Raw genomic sequence first — 10,298 nt, forward strand, 5'->3', positions numbered from 1 at the left:
AACTGCTTTACAATGTTGTGGTGGTCTCTGCCGTACATGAATGTGTATCAGTCATAATTATCTATATCCTCTCCCTCTTGAGACTCCTTTCTACCCCGCTCCCAGCCCTCTAGGTTATCACAGAGCTCTAAGATGGACTTCTTGTATTATATAGAGGTTTCCCACTAGTTATCTATTGTACACATGATGCTGTATATATGTCATGCTACTTTCTCAATTCCTCCTCCCCTGTCCTTCCACTGCTGTGTCTACCAGACTGTTCTCTATGTCTGCATTTCTTCTCTGTAAATAGGTTCATCAGTACTAGTTTTTCTAGATTCCATATATGTGCATTAATATATGATGTTTGTTCTTTCTGATTTACTTCACTCTGTATAATAGGCTCTAGGTTCATGCACCTCACTACAACTGACTCTAATTCATTACTTCTTATGACTGAGTAATACTCCATTGTATATATGTACCACAACTTCTTTATCCATTCATCTGTCACCATAACTGTTATTTAAAAGTCAATTTGTAAACTTTTGTCTTACATCTGTTTAATTTACTTGTTCTTAATAAGTATGCTTAGATTCAGTTCAGTTCAGTTGCTCAGTGGTGTCTGACTCTTTGTGACCCCATGAATCGCCAGGCCTCCCTGTCCATCACCAACTCCCAGAGTTCACTCAAACTCATGTCCATCAAGTCAGTGATGCCATCCAGCCATCTCATCCTCTGTTGTCCCCTTCTCCTCCTGCCCCCAATCCCTCCCAGCATCAGGGTCTTTTCCAGTGAGTCAACTCTTCGCATAAGGTAGCCAAAGTATTGCAAAAAAACAAAATGGCTGTCTGGGGAGGCCTTACAAATAGCTGTGAAAAGAAGAGAAGCAAAAAACATAAGGGAAAAGGAAAGATATAAGCATCTGAATGCAGAGTTCCAAAGAATAGCAAGGAGAGATAAGAAAGCCTTCCTCAGTGATCAATGCAAAGAAATAGAGGAAAACAACAGAATGCTTAGATTACTCATGAATATTTCACAAGACTTTAAACAGCTAACCATCATCTTAAGTTATTTTTCTTATTGACAGATTCTGTAATAGAGATAGCATAAGCTGTTTTGACCTTTAGTAAGGAAGAATTGATGCTTTTGAACTGTGGTGTTGGAGAAGACTCTTGAGAGTCCCTGGGAGTGCAAGGAGATCCAACCAGTCCATTCTGAAGGAGATCAGCCCTGGGATTTCTTTGGAAGGAATGATGCTAAAGCTGAAACTCCAGTACTTTGGCCACCTGATGCGAAGAGCTGACTCATTTGAAAAGACCCTGATGCTGGGAAAGATTGAGGGCAGGAGGAGTAGGGGATGACAGAGGATGAGATTGTTGGATGGCATCACCGACTCAATGGACATGAGTTTGGGTAGGTTCTGGGAGTTGGTGATGGACCGGGAGGCCTGGTGTGCTGCAGTTCATGAGGTCACAAAGAGTTGGACATGATTGAGCGACTGAACTGAACTGAAGGAATAAAAGTATTATATTTAATGCTGGTATCTCTGTGCTGTGTCTTTTAAAATTAAACCAACAAACCTAGACTAGCTTTTATTTACTGATTATCCTAGACCATGGGCTTCCCACATGGTTCAGTGGTAAAGAATCCACCTGCCAATGCAGGAGACACAGGTTTAATCTCTGAGTCAGGAGGAAACTCTGGAGGAGGAAATGGCAACCCTGTCCAGCATTCTTCCTAGAAGATCCCATGAACAGAGGAGGCTGGCCAGCTACAGTCCATAGGGTCGCAGAGTTGGACACGACTAAGCCCGCATGCACACACACATCCTAGATCATGTGAACTTGGAAAACATTTAGATTAGTTTCTAAATTTCTGAAAGTGTTTTTTATTTACACAAACACTTATTTATCTTTAAGTCAATTAAGCAGAGCTGTTTATGAATCAATTTTGGTGATACTGTTGGAGGTGAAAAAAATCACATTTTTAACATATACAGACATACATAAACATACAAGCAGATGTAAAGAGATTTTAAAGCTTTACAAATTTTTTTAATTCAATTTTTAATTAGAGGATAATTACTTTACAATATTGTGGTGATTTCTGCCATGCATCACCATGAATCAGCTATAGGTATACGTATGTGCCCCCCGCCTTAAACCTCCCTCCCACCTCTCTTCCCATCCCACTCCTCTAGGTTGTCACAGAACTGGCTTTGAGTTCTCTGTGTCATAGAGAAATTCCCACTTTCTCTCTACTTTACATATGGTAATGTATATGTTTTAGGGCTATTCTCTCAAATCATCCCACCTAGTCTCTCCCCAACTATGTCCAAAAGTCTCTTCTCTATGTCTGCATCTCCATCGCTGCCCTGTAGATAGGTTCATCAGTACCATCTTTTTAGATTCCATGTATATACATTAATATACAATATTTGTCTTTCTCTTTCTGACTTACTTCACTTTATGTAATAGGCTCTAGGTTCATCTACCTCATTAGAACCAAGTCAAATGCATTCCTTTTTATAGCTGAGTAGTATTCAGTTGTGTATGTGTACCCCAACTTCTGTATCTATTCATCTTTCAATGGACATCTAAGTTGCTTTCAGTCCTAGCTATTAATTTTAGCCACAAAAAGGTATGATTACTACAGACTCACTAGGTTATAAAAGAACATATGTGCATGCTTGGTCATGTCTGACTCTTTGCAACCCTATGGACTGTAGCCAGCCAGGCTCTTCTGTCCATGGGACTTTCCAGGCGAGAATACTGGAGTGGGTTACCATTTCCTCCTCCAGGGGATCTTCCCTACCCAGGGGTTGAACCCATGTCTCCTGCATTGGCAGGTGGATTCTTTATCACTGAGCCACTTGGGAAACCTACAAAAGAACTTTTGCATCCAAAGTTGTATGATATGTTAAGGTTATCTGCTTGGATGGTGTGAACTTTTTACTAATATTTGTAGAACAAATGTTAAGGCCAAGTGTTCAAAATAGCCTTTTCCTTTTCTTTTTCTTTTCTGATATGAATTACCTTGATTCTTGATGATACCAGGGAGAACATTTATATCTTAAATTGCATAGAGGAAGAATGCAAGTTCCACCAAGAAGGACTTTTGTTCCCTAAGCACAGGTATTTTACAATATCTGCAAGCCTTTTGACATGATAGGAGACAATCTGAGATTGGTAAAAAGGATAGGTGGGCTTGGAGTTGTTTCTAGCATTACATTTCTATTCTTGAAAAGATGTGTAGGACAATACAGTTGTATTTAATTCCTCAGAAAAAACTGGATTGCAACCTAAATGATATCAAGATTCCAGCCGATTTGTTCAACTGCATCATCTTCAGTTTGCTTCTTTATTATCAGAGAGATCTTCAGCTCAGAGGGAAATCAAAAGAGTCCTATGTTCTAGATTTAGAGCTGTGTTTCTTTGAAATGTTTTGGTAGATCCTCCCACAAAAAGGCTTCAGAATGTTTTTATTTCTCTCTGGGTATATAACTTCATTTTAGGTTAAGGGAGAAGGTCTTAAAAAAGTTCCCTACAGGCTCTGAATCAGTTCAGTTCAGTTCAGTCGCTCAGTCATGTTCGACTTTTTGTGACCCCATGAATCACAGCATGCCAGGCCTCCCTGTCCATCACCAACTCCCAGAGTTCACTCAGACTCATGTCCATCGAATCCGTGATGCCATCCAGCCATCTCATCCTCAGTCGTCCCCTTCTCCTCCTGCCCCCAATCCCTCCCAGCATCAGAGTCTTTTCCAATGAGTCAACTCTTCACATGAGGTGGCCAAAGTACTGGAGTTTCAGCTTTAGCATCATTCCCTCCAAAGAAACCAGGGCTGATCTCCTTCAGAAAGGACTGGTTGGATCTTCTTGCAGTCCAGGGGACTCTCAAGAGTCTTCTCCAACACCACAGTTCAAAAGCATCAATTCTTTGGCACTCAGCCTTCTTCACAGTCTAACTCTCACATCCATACATGACCACTGGAAAAACCATAGCCTTGACTAGATGGACCTTAGTCAGCAAAGTAATATCTCTGCTTTTGAATAGGCTGTCTAGGTTGGTCATAACTTTTCTTCCAAGGAGTAAGTGTCTTTTAATTTCATGGCTGCAGTCACCATCTGCAGTGATTTTGGAGACCCCAAAATAAAGTCTGACACTGTTTCCACTGTTTCCCCATCTATTTCCCATGAAGTGATGGGACCAGATGCCATGATCTTCTTTTTCTGAATGTTGAGCTTTAAGCCAACTTTTTTCACTCTCCTCTTTCACTTTCATCAAGAGGCTCTTTAGTTCCTCTTCACTTTCTGCCATAAGGGTGGTGTCATCTGCATATCTGAGGTTATTGATATTTCTCCCGGCAATCTTGATTCCAGCTTGTGTTTCTTCCATTCCAGCATTTCTCATGATGTACTCTCCATATAAGTTAAATAAATAGGGTGACAATATACAGCCTTGACGTACTCCTTTTCCTATTTGAAACCAATCTGTTGTTCCATGTCTAGTTCTAACTGTTGCTTCCTGACCTGCATACAGATTTCTCAAGAGGCAGGTCAGGTGGTCTGGTATTCCCATCTCTTTCAGAATTTTCCACAGTTGATTGTGATCCACACAGTCAAAGGCTTTGGCATAGTCAATAAAGCAGAAATAGATGTTTTTCTGGAACTCTCTTGCTTTTTCCATGATCCAGCGGATGTTGGCAATTTGATCTCTGGTTCCTCTCCCTTTTCTAAAACCAGCTTGAACATCAGGAAGTTCACGGTTCATGTATTGCTGAAACCTGGCTTGGAGAATTTTGAGCATTACTTTCCTAGCATGTGAGATGAGTGCAATTGTGTGGTAGTTTGAGCATTCTTTGGCATTGCCTTTCTTTGGGATTGGAGTGAAAACTGACCTTTTCCAGTCCTGTGGCCTCTGCTGAGTTTTCCAAATTTGCTGGCATATTGAGTGCAGCACTTTCACAGCATCGTCTTTCAGGATTTGAAATAGCTCAACTGGAATTCCATCACCTCCACTAGCTTTGTTCATAGTGATGCTTCCTAAGGCCCACTTGACTTCACATTCCAGGATGTCTGGCTCTAGATGAGTGATCATGCGATCGTGATTATCTTGGTAATGCAGCTCTTTTTTGTACAGTTCTTCTGGGTATTCTTGCCACCTCTTCTTAATATCTTCTGCTTCTGTTAGGTCCAGACCATTTCTGTCCTTATCGAGCCCATCTTTGCATGAAATGTTCCCTTGGTATCTCTAATTTTCTTGAAGAGATCTCTAGTCTTTCCTATTCTGTTCTTTTCCTCTATTTCTTTGCATTGATCGCTGAAGAAGGCTTTCTTATCTCTCCTTTCTATTCTTTGGAACTCTGCATTCAGATGCTTATATCTTTCCTTTTCTCCTTTGTTTTTTGCCTCTCTTCTTTTCACAGCTATTTGTAAGGCCTCCTCAGACAGCCATTTTGCTTTTTCGCATTTCTTTTCAATGGGGATGGTCTTGATCCCTGTCTCCTGTACAGTGTCACGAACCTCATTCCATAGTTCATCAGGCACTCTATCTATCAGATCTAGGCCCTTAAATCTATTTCTCACTTCCACTGTATAATCATAAGGGATTTGATTTAGGTCATACCTGAATGGTCTAGCGGTTTTCCCTACTTTCTTCAATTTAAGTCTGAATATGGCAATAAGGAGTTCATGATCTGAGCCATAGTCAGCTCCTGGTCTTGTTTTTGTTGACTGTATAGAGCTTCTGCATCTTTGGCTGCAAAGAATATAATCAATCTGATTTCGGTATTGACCATCTGGTGATGTCCATGTGTAGAGTCTTCTCTTGTGTTGTTGGTGGAAGAGGGTGTTTGCTATGACCAGTGCATTTTCTTGGCAAAACTCTATTAGTCTTTGCCCTGCTTCATTCCTCATTCCAAGGCCAAATTTGCCTGTTACTCCAGGTGTTTCTTGACTTCCTGAATATCAGCTACCAATTTGGCTAACTTTTGATCATAGGGCTACTTTTAAAAAATCCTTTTGATTATCTTTGTCAGATTTGAACCAAGACAAATAGTAAGTACACCTGGAAGTATAGAACAGCTTCATGAACATGAGAGGTATCTTCAAATAGGGTGCAAAATATACTTACTCAAGAGCAATAGCCATTCCTAAAGATAACCAAAGAAAAAAGGAAGAAAGATTTAGTCAATCCTCTGAGAGCTGGCAACAGTTGGTAGAACCCTAGCCACAAATAGACTGCAATTCATCTTTGTGTCTGGCTGTATTTTTGATCCTTTCTAAGTTCTCAGACACAAAATGAGACATACAAGGGCAAAGCTATCCCAAGAAGAGAACAGACCAACAACCAATGGGTACCCAAAAGCATGGTCATGAGTTATAATTCAAAGATCTGATTCTTATATATTTTGCCTGCCAATCTGAATTTGGACAGAAAGGGACAACATAAAATTTTGCCATCTTTTCTCAATCAGGCACTGCAGATAGAAATCTGGGAGAACTGAATTTGGTTTGAGTTCTCACTTTTTGCCGGCTTCTGCTGATTTTCTCAGGATCCCATCTGCAAATGTGGAGAGAGCGGATGTCCCTGTGAGTCTCAGACTGGTCGCCAGATGCTGTAGAGGAGGAAAAATAATTTTTCCTCTATTCTTTATGGTCAGTGCTTGACTGAGACACTCTAGGCACCTCCTAAATGGATAAGCTTGGTGGTGGTTTAGTCACTAAGTCATGTCTGACTCTTGTGACCCCATGGACTATATAGCCTGCCAGGCTCCTTTGTCCCTGGGATTCTCTAGGCAAGAATACTGGAGTGGGTGGCCATTCTCTAGGGCGCCTCCTAAATGGATAAACTTATCCAGGTTAAAAGTTCTCCATTGTGGTCACTGTAATCTAGGATTATCTTTGATAGATTAATCTTCCTGTTCAGACTTAAAACAGAATTTTATTCACATTGAACCTAGGCCAGCTTAAAGTGAGACCAAGTCTGATCCTGGACCCCATCTGGTTTCAAGTTCAGCCCAATCTGACCTCAGATACTCTCTGGTTTAAGTCAGACTCAGTCTGACTCCAGCCAATTTATGGACCCAGTCTGAAAAACGAAATCGTTAAATAGAGTCTGAAAGCTCATAATGTAAAAACTTTTGAACTAGGTTCTAAGAGGCACTTGCCCACACCTCCAGGGACAGAGAGAAAGGAGAGAGCTTAAGCAGCCTAAGTTGGTTGTTTGCTGCTTCTGGGAAGCTTGGAGGTCTTCTCAGTTTCCTCTTCCAAAGATAAACTAAGGTGTTTTAAACACTTTTGAGTTGATTTGAGCAAAAATTGATTAGAATCAGGCATTCTAATCTAGCAGATAGAAAGGCACTTTGAGGAGTGAGGAGCTGTATAAAATGACTGTCTTCTATAGGCAGAATGGAGCAGGAACGAGGAAGTTATGCTAGGGGAAAAGTGGCTTGTTTATTGCAAGGTTACTTTCCTTTAGGGGATAGTGGGTGTCTATCAGACAGATTACCTAACTATTGCTGGTTAGGCAATTCTGGATTGGCTGGTTTAAGATTCTGTTTCTGGGAGGGCCAAAATTGTAATAAAGTTAGTTCTTGGTTTGATGACGTGGGGTTTAGCCTAAGGGACTCCATTTCAGGGCCTTTTGTCTTGTTTTTTAAACTACCAATAACCAGTAGTTTAAATACAATAGTTTAATATTTTCAAGGTCTTTTACATCTAATTGGTCATTTTCATTTTAGAGATAAGGAAATAGAATTTACTATAAACTTATTGCCTGGGATATTTAAAATATTATTCTGCTAACAACATCCTACTTTATTCTACTTTTTCAGCAATATATTTTTTTTTTAAAAAGAACTTTTTATTTTGGAGTATAACTGATTAACAGTGTTATAACAGTTGTGACAGTTTCAGGTGGACTACAAAGGAATTCAGCCATACATATACATGTATCCATTCTCCCCCCAAACTCCCCTCCCATCCAGGCTGCCACATAACATTGAGCAGTTTGCTGTGCTATACAGTAGGACATTGTTTGTTATCCATTTTAAATATAGCAGTGTGTACATGTTGACCCCAAACTCCCTAATTATCCCTTCCTTTCATCATTTCCCTGCTGGCAATCATGAGTTCATTTTCTAAGTCTGTGAGTCTGTTTTGTAAGTTAAGTTCATTTGTATCATTTCTTTCTAGATTCCACATATAAGGGAGGTCATATGATATTTCTCCTTCTCTGACTTACTTCACTTAGTATGACAGTCTCTTGGTCCAGCCTTGTTACTGTAAATGACATTATTTCATTCTTTTTAATGGCTGAGTAATATTCCATGGTATATATGTACCACATAGTCTTTATCCATTCCTCTGTCGATGGACATTTAGTTTGCTTGCATGTCCTGGCTACTATAAATAGTGCTTCAGTGAGTACAGGGGTGCCTGTGTCCTTTCAGACCATGTTTTTCTCCAGATATATGCCCAGGGGTAGGATTGAAGGGTCATATGATCATATACTTATGATGTAAAATTCAATATAGAAAGGAAACAAAAAACTGTGGTATATAACAATTAATAAATTTTACAATTAATAAATTGTTAGGTTTTGATGCAGAATTGTATAATGCAGTGCAGTTGTATGATCCATAAGACAAATTAGAGATTAAATTAAAAATACCAAATCATAGAGTACTGTAGGGAGTGTGGACTGTTAATGGGGCCCAATTTAAAATTTATACTTGAACATCTGTTGTGATCTATGAGTATGCCTCAGTGATGACATGTATGTATTACCTCATTTGATCATGAACCAAGAGTCTAAAGTTTGAGACTTCAATCGGCAGGAGGCTCAGGCAACATGGCCCCACTATGCCTGTCACACGTGGGTGCTTGGTATAAAGTGTCCCCTTGAGTTGGTTGACAAAGGTCTGGACCTTATTGACTCTGGAGTCCCATCCCTCCCCCTTCTCAAGTCCTTTCACCATCATTTTGGGGGAGGTGGCATCCTCCTTGTTGTGACTTCTTTCCACTCCCCTCCTGAGAGAGAGATTGTAGCTCTTTCTACTGACGGGATCCCCAGAACAGTGCTCTTCACGTGTGATACACAGACTCTTGCTAGTCTGCAAATCTTTGAGATCAGGTAAACATATACATTGAGGGAAAGCATGAGCAACTTTTATAGAAATTTGACACAACTGCAACATCAGAGTACTACTGAAACATAACTTTATCTTGAATTTAATCTTTTCTAAATTAGGCTTATCTTTTTTAAGCCTTTTAATTTATTCACTCATTTATTTTTAATGTTTTTTGGCTATGCCATGCTGTATGGCATGTGAGATCTTAGTTCCCTGACCAGGAATCAAACCTGTGCCCCCTGCATTGGCAATGCAGAGTCTTAACCATGGGACTGCCAGGGAAGTCCCCAGGCTAGTCTTTTTAAAAAAAAAAAAAAAGAAAAGAAAAGCTTGTCTTGTTCTTGGGCTTGGATCTAGGTTGCGTTAACATGGCAAAACGTACCAAGAAGGCTGGAATCATGGGCAAATACAGGACCCATTATGGTGCCTCCCTCAGGAAAATGGTTGAGAAAATTGAAATCAGCCAGCACACCAAGTATCCCTGCTCCTTCTGTGGCAAAACCAAGATGAAGAGATGAACTGTGGGCATTTGGCACTGTGGTTCCTGCATGAAAACAGCAGCTGGTGGTGCCTGGACCTGCACACAACCTCTGCTGTCACAGTAAAGTCTGCCATCAGAGACTGAAGGAACTGAAGGACCAATAGAAACACCACCGTTTGATAATGTTGCTAGCCTATAATAAATGGGTTAATTTATGTTTAAAAAAAAAAGCTTGTCTTTTTTATGTTTCATATTTCTTTTTTCCAGGAATTTGTTTTTATTGTTTTTATTTTTTACAAAAGTACTGGCTTGTGGCTGACTGGAAGAAAAGAAAGTAGACTCTTCATCACAGATAACTGAATACTTTGAGGTGTGTCCACATAAAGCTTAAGTGTGGGGACTCTAGAGTTACAGGGCCTGGAGAAGTGCCCTGGTTTTCTGGATGACTGTGTGAGTGTATTATCTGCATGACTTTGGGGAGATTATCCTAGTCTGCCTTGATTTCTCTGTCTCTATAATAGAAGTGGTGGTAGTTGTACCTACATCATTGGATTGTGAAGAGTAAAGAAGTTAGTAGTAGGTTAATAGTAGGCTCTTAGAAAAGTGTCTTTTGCAGGGTATGGGGTCAGAGTGCTTTAGGTATCATCATTTGTCGTTCCAGACCTTATTCTGCACCTGTATCTTTGCATAACCCAGGGC

The 10,298-nt window shown here is 40.1% G+C and overlaps 1 pseudogene; it reads left to right on the forward strand.

Moving 5' to 3' along the window:
• The first annotated feature begins 9,486 nt into the window (after nt 1-9,486).
• Nucleotides 9,487-9,763, forward strand: LOC138444168 (large ribosomal subunit protein eL43-like; annotated as a pseudogene).
• Nucleotides 9,764-10,298: the final 535 nt, after the last annotated feature.

This window comes from Ovis canadensis, chromosome 7 (assembly GCF_042477335.2).
Source record: "Ovis canadensis isolate MfBH-ARS-UI-01 breed Bighorn chromosome 7, ARS-UI_OviCan_v2, whole genome shotgun sequence".
Lineage (NCBI taxonomy): Eukaryota > Metazoa > Chordata > Mammalia > Artiodactyla > Bovidae > Ovis > Ovis canadensis.